This window comes from Lactuca sativa, chromosome 8 (assembly GCF_002870075.4).
Source record: "Lactuca sativa cultivar Salinas chromosome 8, Lsat_Salinas_v11, whole genome shotgun sequence".
Taxonomy (NCBI): domain Eukaryota; kingdom Viridiplantae; phylum Streptophyta; class Magnoliopsida; order Asterales; family Asteraceae; genus Lactuca; species Lactuca sativa.
The window spans coordinates 220,607,722-220,634,130 of NC_056630.2; the positions used below are offsets into that span (position 1 = coordinate 220,607,722).

General features: G+C 40.2%; 1 long non-coding RNA gene across 1 annotated transcript in view; it reads right to left on the bottom strand.

The window, feature by feature from the left end:
- Positions 1–372: 372 nt before the first annotated feature.
- LOC128128127 (uncharacterized) overlaps positions 373–26,409 on the bottom strand; it is a 36,531-nt gene continuing 10,494 nt past the window's right edge. The window contains exon 2 of the long non-coding RNA XR_008225764.1: positions 373–515. This is a non-coding gene — a long non-coding RNA (uncharacterized LOC128128127). The remainder of the gene's footprint in view (positions 516–26,409) is intronic.

Here is a 26,409-nt window from a genome sequence, read left to right on the forward strand (position 1 = left end):
CAGTGGGAAAGGCCCAATATGTGTTTATATCTTATTCTATGGTATGTGGTAGTTTGGGGTAGCTCACTAAGTTTCGTGCTTACAGTTTCAGTTTTGGTTTCAGGTACTTCCGCTAGCAAGGGGAAGAGCTGGGATGATGGCATGGCACACACCAAAGTTTTATCCTGGGAGTTTGTTCAGATGTTTGATATGATATTGACATTAGTTTGATTTGATACATTTACTATGACCTTTTGAGACACTCGAATCATGGATTTATTAAATGTTAGATGATGTCACACCCCGAAAACCGAAGGCGGAAACATTTCCGGGGCGGACTCCACGTTGTGTATCATAACCAATGTACATAGTAAGCGAAGTAAACACAAAACATTACATTACATAGAGTTCATTACATTTGATTAAAAGTAAAGTGATACAAGTTTCATAGATACATAAGTTTTAACAAAAGAAAGACGTGACTCCATACGCTCCGTCTTCTACAAAAGAACGCGGGATACCTGTCTAAGGAGAACCTGAGAATACAAGCAGTTTAAAAATCAGCATACAGCTGGTGAGTTCATAAGCGATTTGTTTTATGAAAATGAACAAGATTCCTTTAGTTTTCTGAAAAAAGTGGTTATCCAAGAAAATCCCATATTTTCTTAAAAGTTGATTATCAAATCCAAAATGTAATGTAAAAGATGTACACTTAAAACATAATTGCCCTTGTGAAATGTAAAGTTTAGTTATATGAATTGTTACACATTTCTGGTTATGTACAGATGTTATCCCAGGAAAATCCTATATTTTCCTAAGAAGTTGGTTACCAATCCGAAATGTAATGTAAACGATGTATACTGAAAACCTGGTTATCCTTGTTAAGTGTAGGTTAGTTTTAACACGTATATAAAACTATCATCATAGTAAACTAATTTCAAAGATTATTAATTTACTATATCCATTATTACTAACAAGTAAATTTTTGTTATCCAAATTGCGAGTTCCATAACCATACGATAGACTAGATATGGCAATAAGAAGTCCAAATCATTTTATGACTTTCGTCACCCTTGAACCTTTCGGTTCGGTTGTAGCTAGCAGCCAGGTGTGGGGTAGTCAGCTACGTATAGATCTATACACTCAAGTCACGCTCCCTATCTAAGAGATTCTGGTTACAGAGGCGGTCCTCCACTCACGTATCTCTGTGGAGTGTTCTCCGAGGACGTGTCTCCAATTTATAGGAATAACAAATCTACAAGTAATAATGCGGAAATCCTGTATATATATTCTATTTATAAAGATGATCCTCCACTTGCGTATCTCTCTGAAGTGTTACCGAGGACAAAAACATATGAGCTAATCTAATGCTTTTAACAATAATATTATGGTAAAAAGCACTTGTGAAATATATAATATAAAATTATATAATAAGATATGAAATCGGTTTGTAACTGATTCTGCGAGTCAAACAGTTGGTTAATACGGTTTCAATTGTTAAAAGCAAGTGAAATATGAAACATTTCAAATGAAATAAAAATGTTTGAGCACAACATATTCTTGTACTTTTGCTTGTATTCCCCCCTGAAAACATTGAATAACCATTGAAAAAGGGTAGGGGTATGAACTCACCGGACGCGGAATGTGTCGACTAGGATGCTAAACGTCGAATCGAGGCTTGAATACGTGCGAGGTTCCTATGTAATATTAAATAATACACAAATATATCTAATTAGATTTTAATTCACTAATTAGATACGGTTAAATACTCCAAGACGCGAAAACACTTCAAATCAAGTGTTTGGAGTGACCCGGGTGACATCTAAGGACTTGTATGGCTTAGGAATGGAGTTTACTCTTCAAGAGTAAAGTCTTATAAGAGTTTTCAGCCCTAAACACCATATTCACATGAGTTCACGGCCGTGAACTCATGGATGGGAGGTTTATGGTGCAAAATGGCTTTAAAACACTTGGGGATTAAATCTAGGTTTGAGTCTAATGCATTGGAAAAGGAATTTAACTCACAATGGACCATTTATTGGAGTTTATGGCAGTAAACTAGGAGTTTACAGCCGTAAAATCCCCCACATACATTCCTTATATATTTTGGTGATGCTAGGACAATCACATGTGATTCAAACAATTTTTACAAGCCATAGGATGAATTTTGGGCACCAATTGACTTATGTTTAGGAGTTTACGGCCCTGAGACCTATTCTTGGGTGGTTATGGCCGTAAACTCTCAAATGAAGGGTTTTTATCATGTTTAAGGTCCCCAAATCAATTGTGGTTGGTTCTAGGATTTATTCCAAGGCTAAGGGTGTGTTTAAGTGGCATTTAAACACTTGAAAATGAGTTTACTCTTCAAGATAATGAGTTTACAGCCCAAGCATGTTCTTGGGCTGTAAACTCATGTTTACTCCTCAAAAATTAAGTTTAAGGCATTCTAAGTCCGATTTGGTAATTCCCTAAGTCATATCTAAGCTCCAAATGAGGTTTGGAAGGGTTTTATGGCTCAAAAACCCCTTTTATATGGGTTCACGACCTAGAACTGTTCTAGGGCCGTAAACTCATGATAATGGTCCTAATCCATGAATTAAACTCGAATTTGAAGGCTAAATGTGTTATACTAGGAGCTAGGATAGTTACCTTGGTGTTTTGAAGCTTGAAATGAGTGATTTTGGATCAACAAGTTTGAGTTGAGGAGAGAGGTTAGAGAGAGAGAGAGTGAAAAGGCTTCAAATGAGGCTTAAACAACTTTAAATATGGTTTGGAATTGAGACACGGTGGAATTCTACCCGATACCGGCGTAAACCGAGGATTTGGGTTGCACCCGATTAAGTTGTCGTAACTCGATATGGTCAAAACTAAAATTTTTCTAATTATTAGTTTGAGGTGTTTACTTGTGTTTCTAATGTGTTTGGGTACTTACAAGGTCAAAATAAAAGTCTTAAATTAATTGACCTAACAAAAAACGAACTTGGAACAATTTGCTACCGGCGAGTTTTATTGACGAAACGGTTACGGCGAGGGAACAAATTTCGGGTTGTTACATTATCCCCCCGTTAGAGGGAATTTCGTCCCAAAATTGAAAGATTAAGGTACAAATTATGGATAAAGGTGCGGATGTATTTACTACATCGAATCTTCCACGATCCCAAGTGATTTTAGGTCTCCGCATGTCATTCCAGCGAACCTTCACTATCGGGATACAGCTTGGTTTCATACGTTTGATTACTTGGTTTATGATCTTAGTTTGTTTGTCCGGATAGTTTAGGTATATCGTGGTTCTTGGTCACATCAGGATAGATTTCTATGGTTTTATCAGACAGGTATTCATTAAGAATAGAGGTGCAAGGTACAGGATGAACGTTGCTAAGTACTGAAGGTACTCGGAGTTTGAAGGCTATGGAATCAATCCTAACGGGAATCTCGAAGGGTCTAATGTATCACGAGTTAAGTTTTCCATGCTTTCCAAAGTGTAGCATGTCTTTCCAGGGTGAGACCATTAACAGGACACGATCTCCAGCCTGGAATTTCAGAAGTTTCCGTTGTATATCTGCGTAACTCTTCTATCGATCTAGTGAAGCTTTCAATCGTTCTCGGATCTGGGTGATCTTCTCGATGGTTTCGCGGATGATTTCAGAACCAGTGAGGGTACTACCGGGGAATCGACCCTTGGCTAACTGTGACTCCTATCTCGGCCCAACACAAGAGAATCTGTACTTTTAACTGAGGAGGGTTTCAATTGGTGCAGTCTGGATACTGGTACGATAAATGTTGTTATACGAGGGCTCGATCAAAGGTAAAAGGGTATCTCAAGTTGCTCGGTAGTTTATGACACATGCTCCCAACATGTTTTCCATGACCTGAATAACTTTCTCACTCTGTCCAATTGTCTGAGGATGGTAAGTTGTACTCATGTCCAGCTTGGTTCCGTGAGTTTTCTGGAGGGACTTGCCAAAACCTTGAGGTAAATCTGCCATCTCAGCCAAAAGATAATGGACGCAGGTATACTATGCAGTCAGACTACTTCTTGGATGTGGGTTCACGTGAGTATTTTCATCATGAATGATTCTCTGATTGGAAGGAATTGAACGGATTTTTATCGAGGGATTGACAATTATCCCAAATGGTAGCGTATACGTTCGGGAAAAGTGGGTAACGTGATGGTGAATTTTCATGTTAGTTATCTACCATTATCATTTGGGTATCTGGGCTGTTGGAGCAGTCCCGAGGGCTTCTGACTAGGCTTCTCAGGTCTGAGCGAGTAAACGGGGACAGGTGGTCATTGCCAATGTCTTAGTCTTGCTGTTTAAGTTTTCCTTTAGGCTAAGGGCACCTCATGTTTATGTATTTCTGATCGAAGATATGTTGTAGTCTCTTATGGTCTGTGAAATTTGCGTGCTCGATTCCATTGAGATTATGTCTCTCATTCTTTAGTGCAGGAACTGCTGCTCCAAATTCCAAGTCGTGAGTTGTGTAGTTAATTTCGTGTGACTTTTGTTTGTCTCAAAGCGTGAACGATAACTTTTCCTTCCTGTCTAAGCACATAGTCTAAACTCTGATTGGATGTACTGCAAAGGACAATGAAGTCCTCTGTCTATTCTGGCAGGGACAAGATAGGTGTGATGCATAAGTCTTACTTTAATGTGTGAAATGGTGTATCTTGCTTTTCACTCCAACGAAAAGGGTATACCTTTCTGTGTCGGAGTGGTTTAAGGGTTTGATGATTTCGGAATAATTTTCTGGATGGGTGCAATAATAGCCGGCGAAACCCAAGAATTGACAGGTTTTTCTATGGGTGTCTTCGGTGCCGACCAATTTTTCTATTGTTTCGATCTTAGGAGGATCCACACGTATGTCTTCATCGCCTACTACATAACTAGGAAAATGATTTAACTGAAAGGTACCACTACGAACTTATAGTGATCATATCGAGTCCTGAATACGGACTTGGAAACATCACTCTCATGAACTCGTAGCTGATGGTGTCTTGACCTAAGGTCTATCTTCGAGGAGTAGCTGACTTCCTGAAATTTATCGAATAAGTCATCTATTCGGGAAAGAGAATATCGGTTTTGACGATCAACTCATTAAGCCGACTGGTTTTACTCCTGCATTTCTGTTGGAGTGAAGCGATATAGAGAATTGGTTATGGGGGTAGTTCCAGGGATTGAATCGATACGAGATTCGACTTGATGTTCGGGAGGAGTTCTCGGAAGCTCCTCGGGAAGACATCAAGACTATTACAGTCTTCGGAGACGCTCTCGGGGTCTTTAACTTCTTGTTTCTCACTGATTACATGGACTAGGAATACCTGACACTCTTTTCGCAGAAGCTTTTGAGCTTTGATGCAGGGAATGATGCGAAGATTTGAGCTAAGCTTGTTACCATTTATCATGAAGGTCCGATCAGAGGGGAGATTGAGACGAATAGCTTTTTCATAACAAAGTATATCAGTACGATCAGGACTCAATCGATACATGCCAAAGATAACATCAAAGCTCTTTATTGAAACTAACATCAGGTCAAAGAGGAAAGAATGATTACTCGAGGTAAGGATACAACTTAGGGATAAGTCGTTAGTGCACTCATTCTCACCGGTAACCATCTTGACGGTAAATGTTTCGGTTATTAGACGAGGACGATGTTTACAAGATATTTGAATGAATGACTAATAAAATTTTCTTGACACCAAATTCTAAAATGATGCGGGCATAAGAATTGTCGAAAAGAAATGTACCTGCGACGTTAGTGGGATCAGTGGTTGCCTCCTCTTGCTTCATAGCTAAAACCATCTCGGTGTTGTTGACGTTGCTGGTGGTTGCTACTTTTGGGCAGTGAAGATTAGAGCCTCTAGTTGTCAGCCTGGGAGGTGGATTGAGGTGTCAGACTGGACCAGAATTCAAGATTACTCATCAAGATTTCCGAGTATGGGCGATCTTAAGGTTTAACCGGTGATTAATCGCTAGCATTGGTAAGCACAGGTTGTCATCAGTGGGATACTAGAAAGCGAGAAGGATTAGGAATCCTTCAATTCCTACGTGCTATGAAGACTTAGTTGAATCTAAGTGGGGGAGATACTTTTTATAAAGTTCTCCAAATGTGAGTTCTGGTTGCGCAGGGTGCAATCTCTTGGGCACCTTGTCAACCAGAAGGGTATACTAGTCTATACGGCCAAGATAGAGGTTGTGATGTAGCGGGAGATTCCGAGGTCTCCATCTGAGATTCGGAGTTTCCTGGGTCTAGCAGGTTATTACCGGAGATTTATGTGGGATTTCTTCAAGATTGCGGTTCCTTTGACCCAACTGACCAAGAAGTCGGTGGCCTTTTGTTGGGGGCCTGAGCAGGCATCCTTCGAGACTCTCAGACAGAGGTTGTGCGAGGCACCGATTCTCACCTTGCCAGAGGGTGTAGATGATTTAATGGATTATTGTGATGCTTTGATCATGAGCATGGGTATGGTACTGATACAGTATCGTCACGTGATAGCAGGTTTCGGGAACCAGGTTGAAGTTCCGGTTAGGACTCAAGTTTAGTGGTGTGTTAGGTCGAGTGCGTGTTCAACCCAGTTTGGAAAGTGTTGTAAGACTATGGGGGTAGCCGTATCATTCACTATTGGACCATTAGTATGAAGTGTTGTAAGACTACGAGGGTAGCGTAGCATTTACTAGTGGTCAGTTAGCATGGGAAGTGATGTAAGTCTGTGGGTGTAGCCGTAGCATTCACTAGCAGCTAGATAGCAATAGAGTGTGGTAAGTCTGCGGGTGTAGCCGTAGCATTCACTAGGTTGGTAGATAACATGAGTGCGTTGTTAGGACGCAGAAGGAACAATAGTACCCTTCAGTTCGGTTGCAGCAGTGAGGATATGGAAATCCACGGATTAGATTTCGGGATTACCCAAATGGATTAGATCTGGTTGAGCCAGCGATACAACAGTTGGGACGCCCCTATAGTTAGTAGATCAAGGAAGCAATGGACTGCTTAAGTTCGTTGTGATATAAGGCTACCATTGGTCACGTAGCAATCAGTTTTAGCCTCGGATTTGGTGTTTTCAGAATTCGACGTATGGACCTGATCGGTTGGATCGGGAGGTTATTAGAGCCACAGTGGCATGATAACTAGTGGTAACTAGTTCCAGAGAGGGATTTCGTTCAGGAGTCGTGTGAGATGACTAAGTAAGGATCCTTTGGCTCCGTAGCCAGGCCGGAACCTGATATTTCAGATGACAGATAGGTGAATTGAGACCAGGAAGGTCTCGGTAGATTTTGGGAAGCAGCCATGTAGCAGCATACTACTTCAGGAAGTTCAGTGTTCGGGCGGTTCTAGTGTTTGGGTAGTATTAATATTGGTGTTTTTGGTTAAGAGTACGGATGGAATAACAGATCGCTTGGGTTAAGCTAAATCAATCGCAATGGGATTACCTGAGCCTTAGCCAAGTATAAGCGACCAGCATGGATAATTGGGTCTGTGACCCTGTTTATAGTGGCAACCGCGAGTGATCAGAAGTTGAGTAATCAGTTGCAGGGTAAACGGGCTGGATTCAACAATAATGATCCATTATGAGTGGTCTGTCAGGGAATCAGACTATCTCAAGGCAGCAAATTTTAGACGAAGTAGATGTGATCTTGTGGAGAGGAATTCGTTCACCTGCGGATTTTAGGTCTCTGCGAAGACTGACCAAGGCTACCCTAGGAAGGCTAGGGTGTGCCCAAGTTGGTGACCATGATACAAGAGTGGTTGGGCGAGTAGGGAATGGTAATGAATGATTTCGAGGACGAAATCTAATTTAAGTGGGGGAGAGTTGTAATGCCCGTTTATTTAAATAAATTAATAAAGTGTAAGTTTTGGGCTTGATTTGTAAAGAATATTGAAGGCATGGGTTAAAAAGGTAATTGTTGGGTTGCTTTGCAAAATATTCTCAACTGGAGGGCTATTTGGTAAGTTTTGGACTTAAACTGAAAGGAAATTATGGAGTTAGGGGCTAAAAGGTAAGATTTGGATCTAAAATGGAAAACATTTGGGTGGGGAGGGGTCGATCTTGTTAAAATGGATGTAAGTTTGTGAAACACGGGTTATACCCGTCACCTCCCCTCATGCATCTATATATATATATATATATATATATATATATATATATATATATATATATATATATATATACATATATATATATATATATATACATATATATATATATATATATATATATATATATATATATATATATATATATATATAGAGAGAGAGAGAGAGAGAGAGCTAACTATATTGGAAAAAAAAAACCCTAACCCTAAGCAATGCTTTCAGCGCCACCCTCACCATGGTCGTCCAGTCGATGACACTCCCGTCTCTTTCGTTTCTGACCATCGTCTGCTAGCCACCGGTGCCGACCAAGCGAAGCCAATCATCGGTGCAACCATGGTTTGTGACGAAAAGCCATGAGCGGCATCAAACCAATGAAGAGTCGCCGACTGCCTCCGTTGTTCGCAAGTCGGAGTCGTAACCCTTTCTCCCAGTTCTTCTATTGTAGCGAGGTCATCGGACCACCTCCCCTCCGATCCGCTGTAGATGCCGGGAACCACTACTGAGTCCGTCGACCACCGAAGTCGCCACCACGAACCTGCTGTTGTCGTTACCTTCGATTCTACGCCACCGTCATCACCATATTCTGTTACCATTGACACTGTGAGCGACCGGGACTACCACCGGGGGAATACGATGGGTCGAACTCGCTGCTGTGTGGTAATGAATAAGCTAGAATCCTCGGCAACTGGAAGGAAGACTCGGTATTACTGGTTGTTGTCGCCGTTCCGCCGCCGTTGCCATCATAAAAATCCTTTGCTGCCGCCATGTGCCGTCTGTGGGTGTGCAATGGTGCTATGGGTGCGTTTATTGTAGATGAAGCCATTCTCCTCGGGTGTTGCTTGATTAGAATCCTTAGAAAACCCACCACCGCCACCACCGACCACCATAGGGTGGTTGTGTGTGTGTGTGTGTGTTTATGCTGTCTAGTGTGTGTGTTTATTTTGAGGTTTAGCATTGTAAATGTAACCGGAAAGAAAAATAATGAAAGGAAATTGAAAAACCACCTTAGGGTGGTGGCTGACGCCACCGGCCGCCGTGTCGGGTGGTAGTGTGCTTGCCTTGTGAATTGATTCGTTTGGGGGTGCTTGAAACCCTAATGGGCCTTGTAAGTCATAATGGGCCCAATGAAGCCTAATGGGCCTAAGGAAAACCATATTGGGCTTAATGATATTCTAGTGGGCCTAATAGGCCTAATAAAGCCTAGTTGACCTAAAAGCCCAACAAACTGATAAATGGGCTAGTAGTTGGGTTAGAAAACCCTAACTACAATAAAACCCTAATTTGGGGAATTAATCGGAACACACACTGAAATTGTTTAATAACTTGGAATATTAAATAATAATAACTGGCAGAAATTAATCTAAGCAATATTGGACTTAATGGATTAAGTCCTTAATGGGTTAAGTAGGAAACTTAACCCTAATCGGTATTTTATGTGAAACCCTAACTTCATTTGGGTTTATTGTTGGGCCTTTATGTTGGGCCTTGATGATTGGATTATTAATGGTCCATCCAAGAATAATCATATGGACTAAAATAATTTAATTGGCCTAGGGTAATAATTTGGAAAATTGGGCCATAGATGGGCCACAGTTTGGGCCTTAATGATTATATGATGTTGGGCCTTAGAATAAGACCATGTATAGGCTTAGGCCTAATTTGGAAAATTGGGCCATATGTTGGGCTTTGGTTTCCTAGTTGATTTTGGGCCTATAGATTGGGCCTTGGGCTTACATAAAGCCAAGTTTGGGGTAATGTAGTAATTATCCAAAGTATGTATTATGATTATGTGTTGGGACCCAATTATTAATTGGGTGTTGTTTTGGTGTTGACAGTTCGGGAATCTGTCATCCAGCAGCTGGGGTTGACTCTGCGGGATTTTAGCAGTGTGGGATTGTGTCTACGAGACTTCAGCAGTGTGAGGTGAGTTTTCCTTCAAGTAGGAATGGGTCTACGGCCACAATGTTGGCCCGTTTAGTCAGCAGTAGTTCCGGACTTCGGTCCGGTGCAGTAGTTCAATGTGCTTGATGTCTTTGTGATTCAAGCATGTTTTTGCGTTATGTGCTCCGGACTTCGGTCCGATGCAGTATGCAGTTTGTCGAAGAAGTTCGTAGGGTTCTTATTCCGCATTGATTGATATTTATTGAGCCGTCACTCTTTATTGACGTATCTCATTAATTGTTAATCCAACCCTGATTGAAAATTTACAAGTCTAATCTTTTACAGGTTTTCGATCAAAAGTATTCATCATGTCTATGGACGATTCTCAAACCAATCCGATCAATATCTCCAACAACATAGGGTCTACAACAAGAATACCAATCTTGTATACGCAAGACTACGAAATCTGGACGCATCACTTTGAAGACTACGTGATTGGATCGGAGGACAATGGGTATCTAATCTGGGAAGCAATCACTTCAGGCCCATTCGCTCATTCCAGCACGTCAAAGATTGTTAAAACGCAGAAGGAATACAATCAACTCGTTAATGACGTCAAAGACATTCCTCAGGATGAAAAGGAGAAGTTTCAGTCCAACATAAAAGCTCTAAGGATGATAAGGTTTGCACTGCAATCAGATACATTTCGTTTGGTTAGTTCCTGTACTACAGCCAAGGAGATCTGGGATAGATTGAAGGAATTATATTCCACAGATGAAGATCTGGAACACTCTATCCAAACTCTCCTGTTATCAGAGTTTGGTGATTTTAAGCAAAAGCCCGAAGAAAAGCTGATCCAAACTTTCGATCGTTTCAATCATCTTTTGAGCAAGATGATAAAGCATGGTATTGAAAGAAAGGTGATTGAACAAAAGGTCACTTTCATGAATGGTCTCAGACCTGAATGGATAGTTGTTGTGTCAACTGTCAAAGCTCATGAACAGTTCAAGTCATACTCTTTGGCAAAGCTTGTGGGTATCTTAAAATCCCATGAGAATGTCTTATCGAAGGAAACGAATGTTGTTTCGGGTCTTGGTTCTCTAGCTCTTGTCTCTAAAGGAAAGAGTTCGATCGAAGAAGAAGAAGAATTAGATCTTGTTGATTTTGATCTAACCGGCGAGGAATATGCAATGATGGTGTCAAACCCAAGAAAATTCATCAAGAAGAAATTCCCAACCAACAAAAACCGAAATTGGCAGGGAAGTTATAGCGCCGAAAGGGTCAAGGAGGAACCGAAGCTGGGATCAAAGTCCGAAGAGTCGAAGAAGGAGACTAAGACTGGAGGAGACTCAGGTTTTGATTGTCATTACTGTGGAGGCAAAAATCATTTCGCCAAAGACTGCATGTTGAGAAAGAAAGAAGAGAAGACAGGCAAAGATGATGAGGAAGCGAGCCTCCTGAGAAGATTGGAGGAGATAAAGAAAAGAAAGTTTTTTGTTAATAACTCTACTATGAATGCTTTAATCGTGCAGGGTTCAACCAACAGTGATGAGTTTGGAGGTGTGGAAGTCTGGTCCACAGATTTGGAGGATGATGAAGTCAGGAAGCCTACTCACGGAAAGGCTACGATGGCAAAAGCAGAGCAGTCAATGGGAAGATGCTTTGCAGTGACTGAGGGTGTGTCCCAAATGAGAGGATACACAACTGATGGGGGAGTTGAAGAAGAAAGAGAGCGAGAGGACAGATGCTTCGCTGCCAAGCCTGTCAGTGCTCAGATCAATGAATGCGATGAGTTGATCAAAAAGGTACAAGATATTCTTGCTTCTCTAAAATTACCTGCTAATAATTATGAAAAGGAATTAAATAATTTGAAGTCAAAATTCTCTAGCATAAGTAGCAGTCTTACCCAAACCCGTGTCACAAATTCTAACCTAATTGATCAAATCAGCAGGATTTCTTCAAAGAGTGAGGAACGAAGAATATGGATCGAGCAAAAGGAAAAAGAATTAATTAGATCAAAACATGATTCGATTTATTTGCAAAGAGACAATCTTAAACTTCTCAAACAAAGAAACGTTTTTTGTTTAATTGCTAAGAGACTTTATTTTAACATTACTCAGTTGCATCTTGATTGTGAAATAGGGAAGAAAATTCATCGTATGATTTTACCTTTCCTTGAATTAAAGGAGGATGAAATCGATGCAGAAGCATACAACTGTGAAAGTGTCGTGTCCTCTGATGAAGTGTCCCCAACATATAAGATACGTCTGGACAAAATTGAATCTTACATAACGTCCAAGGACCACAAGGACATGCTCAAAAATCTACTTGATGAAAATGATAGATTGAAACTGAGAGCCGAAACTATACAAAAATTTGACTCATTGAATGCCAACTTGAGTTCAAATAACAAAATTGATGTTGAAAATACATCTGAACTTAATGAGGACGATGATATGAGTGAAATTTCTGTAGAAGATTTGGTAGACTGTTCCGAATTAGCCAAGAATGAACCAAACTCCAATAAGAACCTCATTTCTAAAAACTCTGTTGAGTACGCTCGCTCCACTACCGACAAGACCAAATCTCTCAAAGTTAAAGTTGTTGTGTACCAAAAGGTTCAAACTACCCCAAATCAAGTTTATACTATGTCGGGGGTCACTCCACAACAAACTGCAGAGTTAACAGCGATGGTAGAAGAAGACAATGTTGGTGGATGTGATGAGTACTTTTGGTCAGCCCCAATCGACAACGCAGACGAGACGAAGGGCCTCTCTCAGAAAACCTCATGGAGAGTGAAAGGTAGATATATACCTGAACCACTCAATGACCCTACAAAGTACGATGTGTCGAGCACAAGTGGAACCAAACCTTATGTGGATGAACCGACACAAACCACGAGTGATACCTCTTCAACAAAGGGTGAATGTTGTGCTCATGCTTCTAAAAGAAAGGCCAACATTCATAGAAATCCCAAACAGGTCGCCGAACGAAAGCATCAACGAAACGTAAGATACAAGAAGAATCTCTCCGAAAGAAAACGATTCTGGAACTCTCAAAATCCTGATTTTGTAAGGATTGAAAGAAAGTCAAAATTGGTGGAAAAATCAGGGAACCAGAAGCACAGTCATGACAGGAACCAAAAGAGCGGTTTCGGTCCTTCAAAAGATTGGAACTGAAAGGGCAGTTTCGGTCCCTCAAGTGAATACAACCGAAATGGTAGTTTCGGTTCATATTCCAACTACAACCGAAAGGGAAGTTTCGGTCCCTTATCCCTAAACAATCGAAAGGAGAGTTTCGGTCCCTCATCGCTGAACAACTGAAAGGGCGGTTTCGGTTCATCTTCCAATTACAACCGAAAGGGAAGTTTCGGTCCCTCGTCGCTAAACAACCGAAAGGGAAGTTTCGGTCCCTCATCCCTAAACAACCAAAAGGAGAGTTTCGGTCCCTCATCCAACTCCAACCGAAAGAAAAGTTTTGGTCCTCAAGCCTACAAGTCTGATCTCAAAAACCTAAAACCTAACATCTCTCCTAATTCCAAATCTCAAAATCCTAGTCCGTCTGTCAAAAACACTAGTCCTTCTAAGTCAACAAAAATTAAAGTTTTCACCATTAAAAGAAAAGATGAAACAACTTTAGTTAAACGTACATATATGGTTGATATTTCTCTTACAAAACCATGTCCTGTAAAAGGCTCACAAGGACCCAAGAAACTTTGGGTTCCCAAATCTGCTTAATTTTTCGCAGGTTATACGTGACGAGCAGTTCGACGAAGAATGGTACATCGACAGTGGTTGCTCGCGTCACATGACAGGAAGGAAGGAGGAACTAAGGGAGTTTCGCTCTCTAAAAGATGGCGACATTATAAAGTATGGCAACAACTCGTTTGGAACTATTAAAGGCTACGAAATGATCACTAACGGCGAATTCTCCATAAGGAAGGTAGCATACGTTGAAGGGCTCCAACACAACCTCATAAGTGTATCACAGCTGGTGGTTAGTACCGGGTTGAAAGTATCTTTCGACGATGAAGGCTCAGAAATTGTCGAGAAGAAGTCAAGTAACGTTCTTTTAAGATCCAAGCAAAAAGGAGAAATGTATCCACTGAAGGCTCACTCCGATGAAAGTTGGCTATGGCACTCCGATGAAAGCTGGCTATGGCACACGAGGCTCTCTCACCTGAACTTCAAGGACATCAACAAATTAGTTTTGGGTGATCATGTTCGAGGGCTGCCAGTTCTGAAATTCGATAAAGAACATCTTTGTGCAGCATGTGAAATGGGAAAGCAGAGTCGGCAGAGCCATCCTTCTATTATCAACACTAAGGTAATAGAACCATTGGAATTACTACATATTGATTTATGTGGTCCATCGTCCATCGAAAGTATTGGAGGAAACAAGTACATTCTGGTAATAGTAGACGATTTCTCAAGGTTCACATGGACCTTCTTTCTCAAGCAAAAGTCAGAAGCTGTAACAAAGCTCAAGCTCTTCATTAAACAGATAGAAACATAACTCAGAAAGATTGTTCGTAATATAAGGAGCGATAATGGTCTGGAATTCAAAAACAAAGATTTCGAAAGTTTTCTTGCTGAAAAGGGGACAACTCACAATTTCTCAGCCCCCTATACTGCAACAAAACGGCATTGTTGAAAGGAGAAATTGATCCTTGTGTGAAGCTGTTCGCACCATGTTATGCTTCGCACCCCTGCCATTATACTTCTGGGCTGATGCAATTGCGGCTGCATGCTATACTCAGAATCGATCTTACTTAAATAAACGATTCTCCATTACTCCTTACGAGATTCTGAACAACCGAAAACCAAACGTGAAATTCTTTCATGTGTTCGGTTCTAGGTGCTTCATTTTCAACTCCAAAGAGAATCGCAACAAGTTCGATGCTAAGGCGGACGAAGGAATTTTCTTAGGCTACTCCCTGAACTCCAAGGCATATAGAGTTCTCAATAAACGCTCGAAGAAAAGTGAAGAAACATACTATGTCACTTTTGATGATAGTTATGTTAAGAAGTTAAGGGCAACCGAAGATGCATCACAATACATATTTCCAAAGAACGGTCAGGTTACTGTCTCAATCTCAAATCTTTTTGATCAATTCATGCTCTTGTTTGATGAACCTCAGAAAGCGACTGACTCAGAGTCAACAGCTGCAGACAACAAAGTTGACAATTTGAAACAAGTTATAGATGATGCTGCTAGAAAAATGGCTGATGAACAATCCAAAGGAACCAAAGATACAGCTGGAAGCCAGCCTTCTGATGACCATCCTACTGTCGAGGGGGAGGGTTCTTCTCCTCATCATGATCAGGGTTTTTCTTTCCAGGGGAGGACTCATCAACAAATACATCCACCTCCACTGAAACTCCAACAAATGAAGGAGGTACAAATGCTGGTCCTGAACAAGAATCATTCTTCGAGGGGGAGAAAACAGTTAGTGAAGATGACAATTTGTCTGAACTCGAAGAAGAAATTAATGTTGAATTCGATCCCATCTATGATCTAAAATTTCCTCCACTAGTGAAAGGGACCAAAGATCATCCTCAGACTCAAATTATTGGGGAATCCTCTGAAAAGGTGTTGACACGATCTTAAATCAAAGCGAAACAGGCTGCTCTATTTTCAAAAGTTGAGTTCTGCATGTTCAATTCTTTCGTGTCCAAAATCGAGCCAAAGACTGTTAATTCGGCTCTTGATCATTCAGACTGGGTTCAAGCCATGCAGGATGAGTTAAATGAGTTTGAAAGAAACAAGGTATGGCGTCTTATTCCAACACCAAAGGATGCTTCGGTTGTCGATCTCAAATGGGTATTCCGAAACAAGATGGACAAAAAAGGAAATGTCATTCGTAATAAAGCAAGGTTGGTGGTCAAAGGATATTGTCAGGAAGAGGGAATCGATTATGAAGAAACCTTCGCTCTAGTGGCTAGATTGGAATCTGTTCGGATCTTTCTAGCGTACGCAGCTCACAAGAACTTTGAAGTCTACCAAATGGACGTCAAATGTGCCTTCCTCAACGGTGAACTTGAAGAAACCGTGTATGTTGAGCAACCATCGGGATTTGTAAACGAGAAGTATCATGATCACTGTTATATCCTCGACATAGTTGTCTATGGCTTGAAACAAGCTCCCAGAGCATGGTATGAAACTCTTACTCGTTTTTTAAAGATGTCTAAATTCAAACAAGTTTCGGTTGACCCAATTTCTTTCGTAAGCGAGAAGGTAACCACCTTATGATAGTCCAAATTTACATTGATGACATCATCTTTAGCTCCACGAATCCTAGCTTAACAGCTGAATTCCGAAAGTTGATGGAAACTAAGTTTGAGATGAGCTCAATGGGTCGTATTCATTTCTTTCTTGGATTGAACATTAGACAGGGACCCGAAGGCATTTTTATTAATCAGGAAGCAAATACCAAGGCTTTGCTCACCAAGTTTGGAATGACGGGAGACTCCAAAGTAAAAGTACCAATGGCTTTTGGAACAAAACTCACACCATCATTGGAGAAACCAGAAGCTGATACAACACTTTACCGACAGATGATCGGGTCTTTGATGTATCTTACAGCTAGTAGACCTGATATCATGTTCTCAATATGTTATTGTGCTAGATTTCAAGCCAACCCTCGAGAACCTCATCTTCAAGCAGTGAAGAACATCTTTCACTATCTGAAGCGAACCTCCTTTCTCGGTCTATGGTATCCAACCAATTTCGGATTTTTCGTGCAAGCCTTTTCAGATGCTGATCTAGGTGACTGTGGATTAGACCGTAAAAGCACCACAGGAGGATGTCAGTTTTTGGATGGAAAATTAGTAAGTTGGCAATCCAAGAAACAAACTTGCGTGTCGTTATCCACTGCAGAAACCGAATACATTGCTGCAACATCTTGTACATCTCAAGTCGTATGGATACAGAGTCAACTCCGGGATTATGGCTTAAACATGAAGAAAATCCCCTTGTATTGTGACTCTGAAAGCGCAATCAGAATCTGTTACAATCCAGTGCAACACTCGAAGACTAAGCATATCGCACTGAGATATCATTTCATCAAAGATCACGTCGAAGATGGCAACGTCGAAATTCACTTCGTCAGAACGACTGATCAACTGGCAGACATATTCACAAAGGCTTTACCTAAAGCAAGCTTCAATAAGATCTTACAAGGCCTAGGAATGATGCAAACCGACTCAATACCGAAATTGTCTTCGCTCTCATAAAGGTAACAAGCGAAATACAGTGAACCTATATAAACCGAAATGAACCGAGCGTTCGGTCTATTTCGGGTTCGGTCTATTTCGGGTGAAGTTGGTCCATGAACCAAAATGAACCGAGCGTTCGGTCTATTTCGGGTTTGGTCCTTCTCAACTTCCTTATTTTTTTAAAGGCATTTCAAATGTATTCTTTTGTAAATTTTTTTTATTTACTTCCTTTCCATTTCTAAAATCCCAAAAATATTTTTTTTTCGTTTCGTTCAACTGGTCAATGTTCACAAAACTCCAAAAATATTTTCTGTGTTTTTACTATTTTCCATATTTCTAACGTTTTTTTTATCCAAGTGTGGCTCTCAATGACGCATCTCCGGCAGGTAAATATTTTTTTTTCTTAGTTAGGTGTCCCTAGAAGCATGCTGTTGTATGTAGACTCAAGCCTCAACTGATTCTGAGTGAAGCCTTAATAACATGATCTACACCAATCATGTTTTCCCAATCCAGGCTATCAAGTTCACTCTAATCATGAGCTACCTTACTCTACTCACACTGAGTTTAGAGTTGTCTGCTTAGACCATCTTTTCTTTAATAAGCAGAGGTACATTCGTTTCTTATACCATCTCCATCATCTTTCTCCATTATATTTCGTTTCATCACTATAACCCCTAAGACTCTCAGTTTTAACCACTGAGGTTTATGGTTATACAAAATCTGTGTTCATGATCTTAGTCTCATGCTACTATGTACTAAGTGAAACCCAAAATTCAACACCACTAATGAATTGACAGTGAATTCAAAAATTCAAGATCTTACTTGTTACCCAATGGAATCTCTTTTTCTTTTTGAGTGGTCTTTATGAGATTGCCTTTCACCAAGGATTCTCTAACCCTAAAAGATCCAGTTTATTTTTTTTTTTTTTCAGATTTCTTAAATTCTCTCGTCACTAACAAATTATTTCTCACCTACTTGTTTAACAGATCACAATGATCTCACAAGTACTTCATTCTCTTTTGATCTTATCTTAAGTATCGAAATTATGAATTGAAGCGAAAACCACCCCTTTAACCTTTAAAAGATGCCTTTCAAAACTACTTAACAAGTTTTTGATCGTTATTTCATGGGAAACCAAGCAAGCACTTCAATGTCTCTCTTGACGTTGAAGGAAGTGATTTTTGCCCAGAATCAATTGGTTTATGTCTAAAAACGACATCACAAATAATCCCAAAATATTTGTTTTATTTCTTTATCTTTCACACTCTTTGCACGAAAATTTTTAATTTTCCAAAACTCTAAGTTTTACATAGATTATCAAGGCACAAAAACTCAAGAGTCGTCAGGTGAAACGATGGGGATGAAAAGGTAGCTGACTCATCAGAAATTCAAACGGTTTGGCGATTTGAAAAGGGTGATTTTATGAAAAGGCGTGAAAAGGGGGAAACATTTTTCTCTCTCCTGCGTCATCTTCGGCATGCCAACTGTTCACACATCAATTCAGGCGCGATTTTAGAGATAATCCAAGATTTCAACCGGATTCTTCTCTCTCTTCCTTGTATGTATAAAAGGATTTGGAAAGGGGCTCTCTCAATCTTTATCACTTCCAAAAGATCTCCAAGAAACCCGCCTATTTTCTGCAACTGTTCATCATCACTCTCACGCTCCTACAATGGCAGAATTTTCATCTGTTCATGATACCTCAGTTTGTCAACCCCTACTCACAATAAAACCCCAACAAAACCTAATCATCAATCTTACTCCCTTCGTTTATGATCCGTACATGTTGTATGTGGTAGAGTGTCTCAAATACTCTCCACTCGTCGATGCACTGACAAAGGTTGAAATTGTGCCAATGTCGTTCTTATCTCATGTCTACTCTACGGAGTTCTACGACAAGGCCAATGAACATGTCCACTTTGAGCTTCACGATGAGAAAGTCTCCATCTCCAAGAGTCGATTATGTGCCCTAATCGGTCTCTCACAAGATCCATCTCTGGTAAACCCTGACTCCATTACCACTGGTCAACTGTTTACTATGTTTTATCAGATGGGGTATACTGAAAACCTAACTACCGTCACGAAGTTCAAGAAGTCCTGCCTTCCTCCTCAATGGAATGGCCTATTCACTCTTTTGTTCAAGGGTTTATCTGAGCGTAGTGCTAGTTCTGACGGTGCTAGCAAGGCCTTTATGACGGTGTTGTATGGGTTGTACAACGGGCTCAACCTTGACTATGGGTCTATAATTTGGCAGCAGCTGGTTCAAAGTCTACTCTCTTCGTCAAAGCACTCAGAAATTTCATGTGGGCGTTTCTGGTCCATTATCACCAAATGGGTAATGGATAGCAATCGTGTCCCTATTATGGTGGATTCCTTGCTTTCCTCCATCGCCACCTTTCATACGACGAAGATCATCGTCACTGAGCCCACAAAGTTTTCGTACATCGGCTCAATTCCAGAAACCATGCTCGGTTGTATCTTTGCAGCCAGTAACGTACTTCAGCAGTACATGAAGCGTAAAGTTTTTGGTCCACATGAACTTACGCCGGTGATGCTTCGTTCAATTGAAGACGCTGATAAACCAGCCAAAAGGGGCAAGAAACCTGAATCACGGAAGGAGGGTCCTGTAACAAAACCATCCAAGGGGCAGACCCCCAAGAAGAGGAAAACTGATAAAGCTGCTCCTTCTCCACCTCAACCTAAAAAGCAGAAAAAGTCTGCTAGGAAACTTATTCTTCAATCCTCAAGCAGTTCGGATTCAGAATATGTTCCTCCTAGGCAGAAGAACGCTCCATCTTCAGACTCTGAGAACGAAAGTTCTGATGAAGAGGTTTCAGGTCGAGGCGACACTCCACCTCACTCCCCTACTCCAGAAATTCCAGTTCGTTCTTTGCCTCCTTCACCTCCACCTGTTATAATTCCTGCTTCTATCCCTCCTATCTCTCAAACAACCACTTCTCAACCCTTCACTTCAATACCTATTCCCACTCCCATTTTCACAGATACAACCTCTACCGCCACTACAAAACCTACCTTCACCATTCCCATACCACCAGTAACTGAACCTACTTTTACAACCGAACCTCCAACTACTTCTAAACCCTTATCGCCCACACCTTCTATAGAAACAACTCCAATTTTGAGCGGTGAGGACTTGGAGTTCGACTCTACATACTTTAGTCCTTATCGAGTCCAGTTTGAGGATGATGACGATGAGCCTATCACCAAACGTCATCTCAAAGCGGTAAACGACAAGCTAGATAAACTGCTTTCCTCCTCTTCCTCCGGGGCTTATTCAGATGCTGCATTAAAGGCCTTGTTCTCATCAGTTGTTGCAGAACATTCAGCCTCCTTAACTATTGCAGCCAAGGCTATTGAAGCCTCCACTTCTCAGTGTCAACAGGCCTCTCGTACTGTTGATGCCTCAACAAAGGAGTGCAAGGAAGCGACCGCAAAAGTCAATAAACTAGTTTCCCAGGCTCACATCTTTTTAGACTCTTTGCAGGCTGCTGCTGCCAAGAATGCTGCTACAGTTACTTCTTCTATAGAAACTCTTCAATAGACTCTTCAGTCTGAATGCTTGAAGGTTGAAGCAGCACGCCTTGCTATTTAACAGGCGAATGAAGCGTTCCATGCTAATGTCAACGAACACTTATCTCAACTTCAAGCGGACTTAGCTATGGAAAACGGTGTTATGGATGAGCTTGCCAGACGCACAAATCAGCTTAAATTGCAAACTCACAAGCTGAAACTACTCATGCTGAGATTGATGACCTCAAGTCAGAGAGGGAGGTAATAAGGAGTTCTGGTGCATACATTCACTCCATCCTTCTTCATCTAATTGAAGGTCATGATCCCCTTGTTACTATCACCACCCGAAGGCATTTGGCAGAAAACCTCCGACCGGCACTAGACGTCCTCAGCCGTATCGAAGGTGTTCCGGTGACTGGTGTCCAACCGCAACAAGGGGGAGAAAAAGAGTTGATGCAAGAAAAACAAGAAACAAATCAACCTCCTTCCTCTACCTCCAAGCCAGCTGCTGAACCGAAGGGTAATGAAGCTTCGATCAGTAATAAGGAGAAGAAAAAGAAGAAAATCGGTGAAGATGATACCGACAACGAAGAAGATGATGTCTATGTTGAAATCCCCAGGAAGCCTGTCCCAAAGATTGATTCTTCAGAAAAACGAACTGAATAATTATCTTTGAAGGAGAAGGCTGAGCTAGAACAGAAGCGAAAGGAGGCGGAGCTCCTTGAAAAGAAAAAGGTCATGTTCCCTGAATGGACTAAAGAATCGCTTCAGAGGTGTGCGATTGACGAGCCAGCTGCTCTATGGCTCGAACCAATAATGTCATTCAGCCTTGACAACTCCAGGGATGCACAGTTCGATATGCCAATCACTAGAAAGGTATTCGTCTTCCATTGTTTCAACTCCACTGCTGCCATTCCATCTCCAGACCCGAAGGTAGATAGGGATCTGTTAGAGTTTTACTTGGAGTTTGCTCAACCTCAATACCAAACATGGAGTTTAAAGAAGATAACCACAGTCAGGGTGATGAAGCCCTATTCAGCAGGGAAATTCATTAATGTCAAGTTCAGAGTGACTAGAGGAACCGAAGGCTCTGTTCACCACTTTTCCCTTGCTGATCTACCGAACCTCAACCCCCATGACTGGATACTCCTCAACAACATCCTTTTGTCAAATCCTCAGGAGTATCAGCTAATTATTGATCATGTCAAGCGTATGCTTGTTTGCTACATACATGAGGTAGTGAAGATGGACCAGGAAATTGCATCTGCCATACACAAGTGACCAACGATCAAACCGATGGGCAGAGCTGGCAATGTTAATTCCATGATCAAGGGGAAGATTGATTCCAAGTATCACACAGTGATGTTTCTCAGGGGCGAAGGTCAAAAGTGTATGTTCGCTCTTGTTGACAAACACCTTTTCTCGACGTCCTGTCTCGAGCATATGCTGGAAATTATACAAAGGTGCGACCAGAACACTGCTGCTGATAAAAAGTTGTTCGTCAACATGCTGAGGTGGTACATTCTATTCCGACAGACTCTTCTCGCCATTATTCCTAAACTGTTCAAAGTTATAAAGACGGTGAAACCTGCTCAGAAGAAATAATCTCTCGCCTCATTTGACGCAAAGGGGGAGATTGTTGAGTCTAGAGGATTGCGTCAATGGCTCGGTCCATAGCCTGGTTTAGTTGTCGGTATTGGGCCTGTCCAGCCGTGCATTATTTTACATTAGGGTTTAGTATATAAGCTGCATGCATGCAGGCTTAGAAGGAAGCGCTTTGATTGTTTTTCGTATTTACAATTCTGTAAACCCTAGCTCGCCTCTACAGCGGAAGTTCTTCATCGAGCTCTGCTGAGGCGTGACTCAGTTTTGAATCATAAGCTGATATTTGATTATGGTCTGTGTTTGTTCTTATTTGTTCTTAAACTGTTAGAATTCTTTTATCGCACTTGTGAAAGATCTAAACGATCTAAGAGTTTTTAACTCATCAGTCTTTTACCTAAAGACAAAGTTTTATATTTTATAAACTTTGAATTTATAAAAATGAAAGTATTCTCCTTCTTTCAAGAGGCATGACCAAAATTTTATTTAAAGAAGAGAGGTTGCTTGTCAACCTCCATAACATGTCTCATATGCTTCTAAAGGCTACCATTACTTTAGAGTATTTTAAGGTAAATCCCTTACCTTGCCTGGGATATAAAATGAGAGCTTCATGCATGAAAATTGGCTAGTTTTTCCCTTCTCTTTTCTCTCCAAAATGTCATGAGTTTCTAGGCTAGAAACTCTCTGACTTTTGAAGTTCGTTGCTTGGCTTTTGGTACTCTTTTTGTCTTCCTTTTTATTGCTTATTTGTTAAGCACTTAAAGGCTTAAAGAACAAAGTATTACAAGAACGAAATAGCATTACAAGTGTCTTACTCTTGATGGTGGATACACATAGAGAAATTTTACTCTTGAATTTTTTCTATCTTCATCAACACCCCAAAACCAAGTGGGTACAAAGGCTTCAAAGATTGTCATTCTAAAACACTTTTTGGTTGATGTTTTATTTCATTTTAACCTCTATAAATGGATCCTTGATGGTTTGGTTTTGTTATAATGTAACATCCAAAAATTCAAGCCAATTTAAACTTTTTAAAACATTCAAAAATAGTTAATTATTACAAATATGTTTTCAAAATGGTTTAATGTCAGAGAATCCCAAAATCACATCATAAAAACATAAGGAGGTGTACGATCACGCCTTTGCCTTCCCGCGATCATCAGAAGTACTTGAAACAATAATCGTTAAATGTAAGCTCGAAGGCTTAGTGAGTTACCCCCAAAATACCAACACCAAACCGATGTAACCATATCATACAACATATACAAACAGCAAACATCATGTATAATGAGCCTTCAGCCTGACTAGACCGCCTTGCTGGCCTTCAGTCTATCTGGACCGCTTTTCGAGCCTTCGGCATGTCTGGACCGCCTCGCAAGGCCTACAACCTATCCAGACCGCTCGTCGAGCCTTCGGCCTAACTGAACCCCCTTGTAGGACCTTCGTTTTATCCGGACCGCCATGGGTATGTTGGCCTTCAGCACAAAGCAGGACCGCCTCAACCCAACCCCCAATCAAACAATATGTGCACATAAACATCATATGCTAGCATATATATAATAGTCATACTGATCTATCAGATCATCAATCATAGCAACATCCTATAACCAGGATACCAACCTAACCAGGTCACTAACATAGCATCATCCTACATACCAGGTTACCGATCTAATAGATCATAATAGCATAACAACATCCTATCTACCAGGATATCAATCTAAAAGATCATAACAGCATACAAGCATACTATAACCAGGATATCAATCTAAAGGGTCGGCCTTGGTGCCTTAGGCCATGTTGATATGGTGAGGATAACTCACCTAACAAGTAGTGCAGAACTGAACTGAAAGTTTCCCACCGCTACCTCACCAACAACCTCAACTGTCTAAAAGATGAATATTATGTTATGAAATGGACATCTGAAAATTGTCAAAGGCATATTATCCATTTCTCTAAATTGGGCCTAAGGCCCAATATCAATCCACTACCCAAAGTCCATAAATATAATCCCATCAATGGCCTAATCCTCCCAATTGAGCCTAACCATAGGACCACTTATCAAAACTGGCCCCGCTCTAGTATTCACGGCCCAACAAGGCCCAAGCCCAAATAGTCCAAAGAGTGGTCCAATACAAGGTCCAAATATCAAAAGTCCACAGAGGATGCACGCGGGGCGTACTCCTCCGGTATGCGGGGCGTACTTCTGCTCCATGTTGACCACCATCGGGGTGGTTGACCCCATACGCTGGGCGTACAGGAATTATGTTGGGCATACGCGGGGCTTCACCAAAATCCTAATAAGTGCTTAATGGCTTAAGCACTTAAGCCCAAACTCCAGATCCATCGACCAAATGTGCCATAGAACTATAAAGTCTCGAACTTTATCATTTTGGACGTCCAGAAAGTTCTTAACACATGGTCTTAATCCATTAAGACCTTACTGGGGTTTTGGGGCAAGAAAGGGTTTCATAATACTAAAAAGGTTAGATCTATAACCTACAAGCATAAAGTTTGAAGCTTTTTACCTTATGGAGCTTCTAGAGTGCAACACAACTTCAGATCTACAAGCCAATCTCCTTCTTCAACTCTTTGTTGCAATGGCTTCACCTTCAGGAGCCCAAAATACCCACAAACTCACTCTCACTCACAAGAACTAGGGTTTGGGACGTTTCTGGAAGGTGGAGGTTGAGGATAATCAGAGGAAATAAGCTATAAAGGTGCTTATATAGTCCCCAACCCTAAATATTAGGGTTTTCACCTGACACGAGTACGCCCAGCGTACATGAGTGTACGCCCAGCGTACTAGGGCGCACCTAGTACGCCCAACGTACCCTTATGTACGCTTAGCCTAATCCTTCCTGACTCAAAGTTGCAACTTTATCCCTTATACTTCTAATGGCCCAACTCAACAAATTTCAGGGACTATAGATGGCAACTAATAAAACGAGGAGGGATTCGAAATATACCTGCAAAGTTCGGGATGTTACATATAAACTAAAAATAAACTTGTTATTTTTATAAGACTTCTGTTGTAGTTTTTATTAAAAACAAACTTATATTTTGTATCAAAACTCATAAATTGTACCTGAGTCATTTTTTATATGTTAGAATGATTTTTATATTTGATAATCTTTGATTTTTGAAAAACAAACATGGATTTATTTTGGTTAAGAAATATTCATATTTGTCTTCTTTGGCAACTTCTTGAATAATTTTTTTTATTTTTAGAGTAAATTACAAAAATGATCCCTATGGTTTGGTCGAATTCTCAGTTTTGATCACTAAGTTTTAAATTTAATAGGTTACATCCCTGTGGTTTGTTAAAATTGCATTGTTGGTCCTTGGTCCATATAAAAAGACCAAATTACCTTTCTTTCTTTTTTTATTCTTTTAACAATATTATATATATATATATATATATATATATATATATATATATATATATATATATATATATATATATATATATATATATATATATATATATATATTATTGTTTTTTATCTTTATTTTAATAGAACTAATATAGATTATTTATAAAATTATTTTTACTTTTTAAATCAATCATCTAAATTATATAAAATCATATTATTATTATTTATTTTTTGCTTTATTTATTTATCTATGTTTTTATGGTTTAAAAATTATTTAAATATATTTTTAATGTCGTTTTTTTTTTTTTTTTGACGTTTTGTTTGTCTAATATAATTATTTAATGTTATTTTTTATGTGTTTTTTGTTTACATCATTCACTTATATGTAGGACTATAAACGAATTGAATGTTCGGTGAACCGTTCGTAAACTATTCAGTGGAAAGTTCGTTTATGTTTGTTTTTGTAATAAATGAACGAATATGAACAAAAATTATCATTAGTTTAGTTAAACAAACGTTCACGAACAATGGTCTCGTTCGTTCATTTATGTTCGTGAAGGTTCGTTTACGTTCATTGATGTTCGTGAACCATGTGAAACGAGTATAGTGATTAACACAGAGTAAGAAATAATTGTGACCATCAGAGGTAACAGGAGCAGGACCCCACACATCACAAAAAAAGTAAATCCAAAACATGAGAACTTTTATTATTTGACGGAAGTAAATGAAGTTTT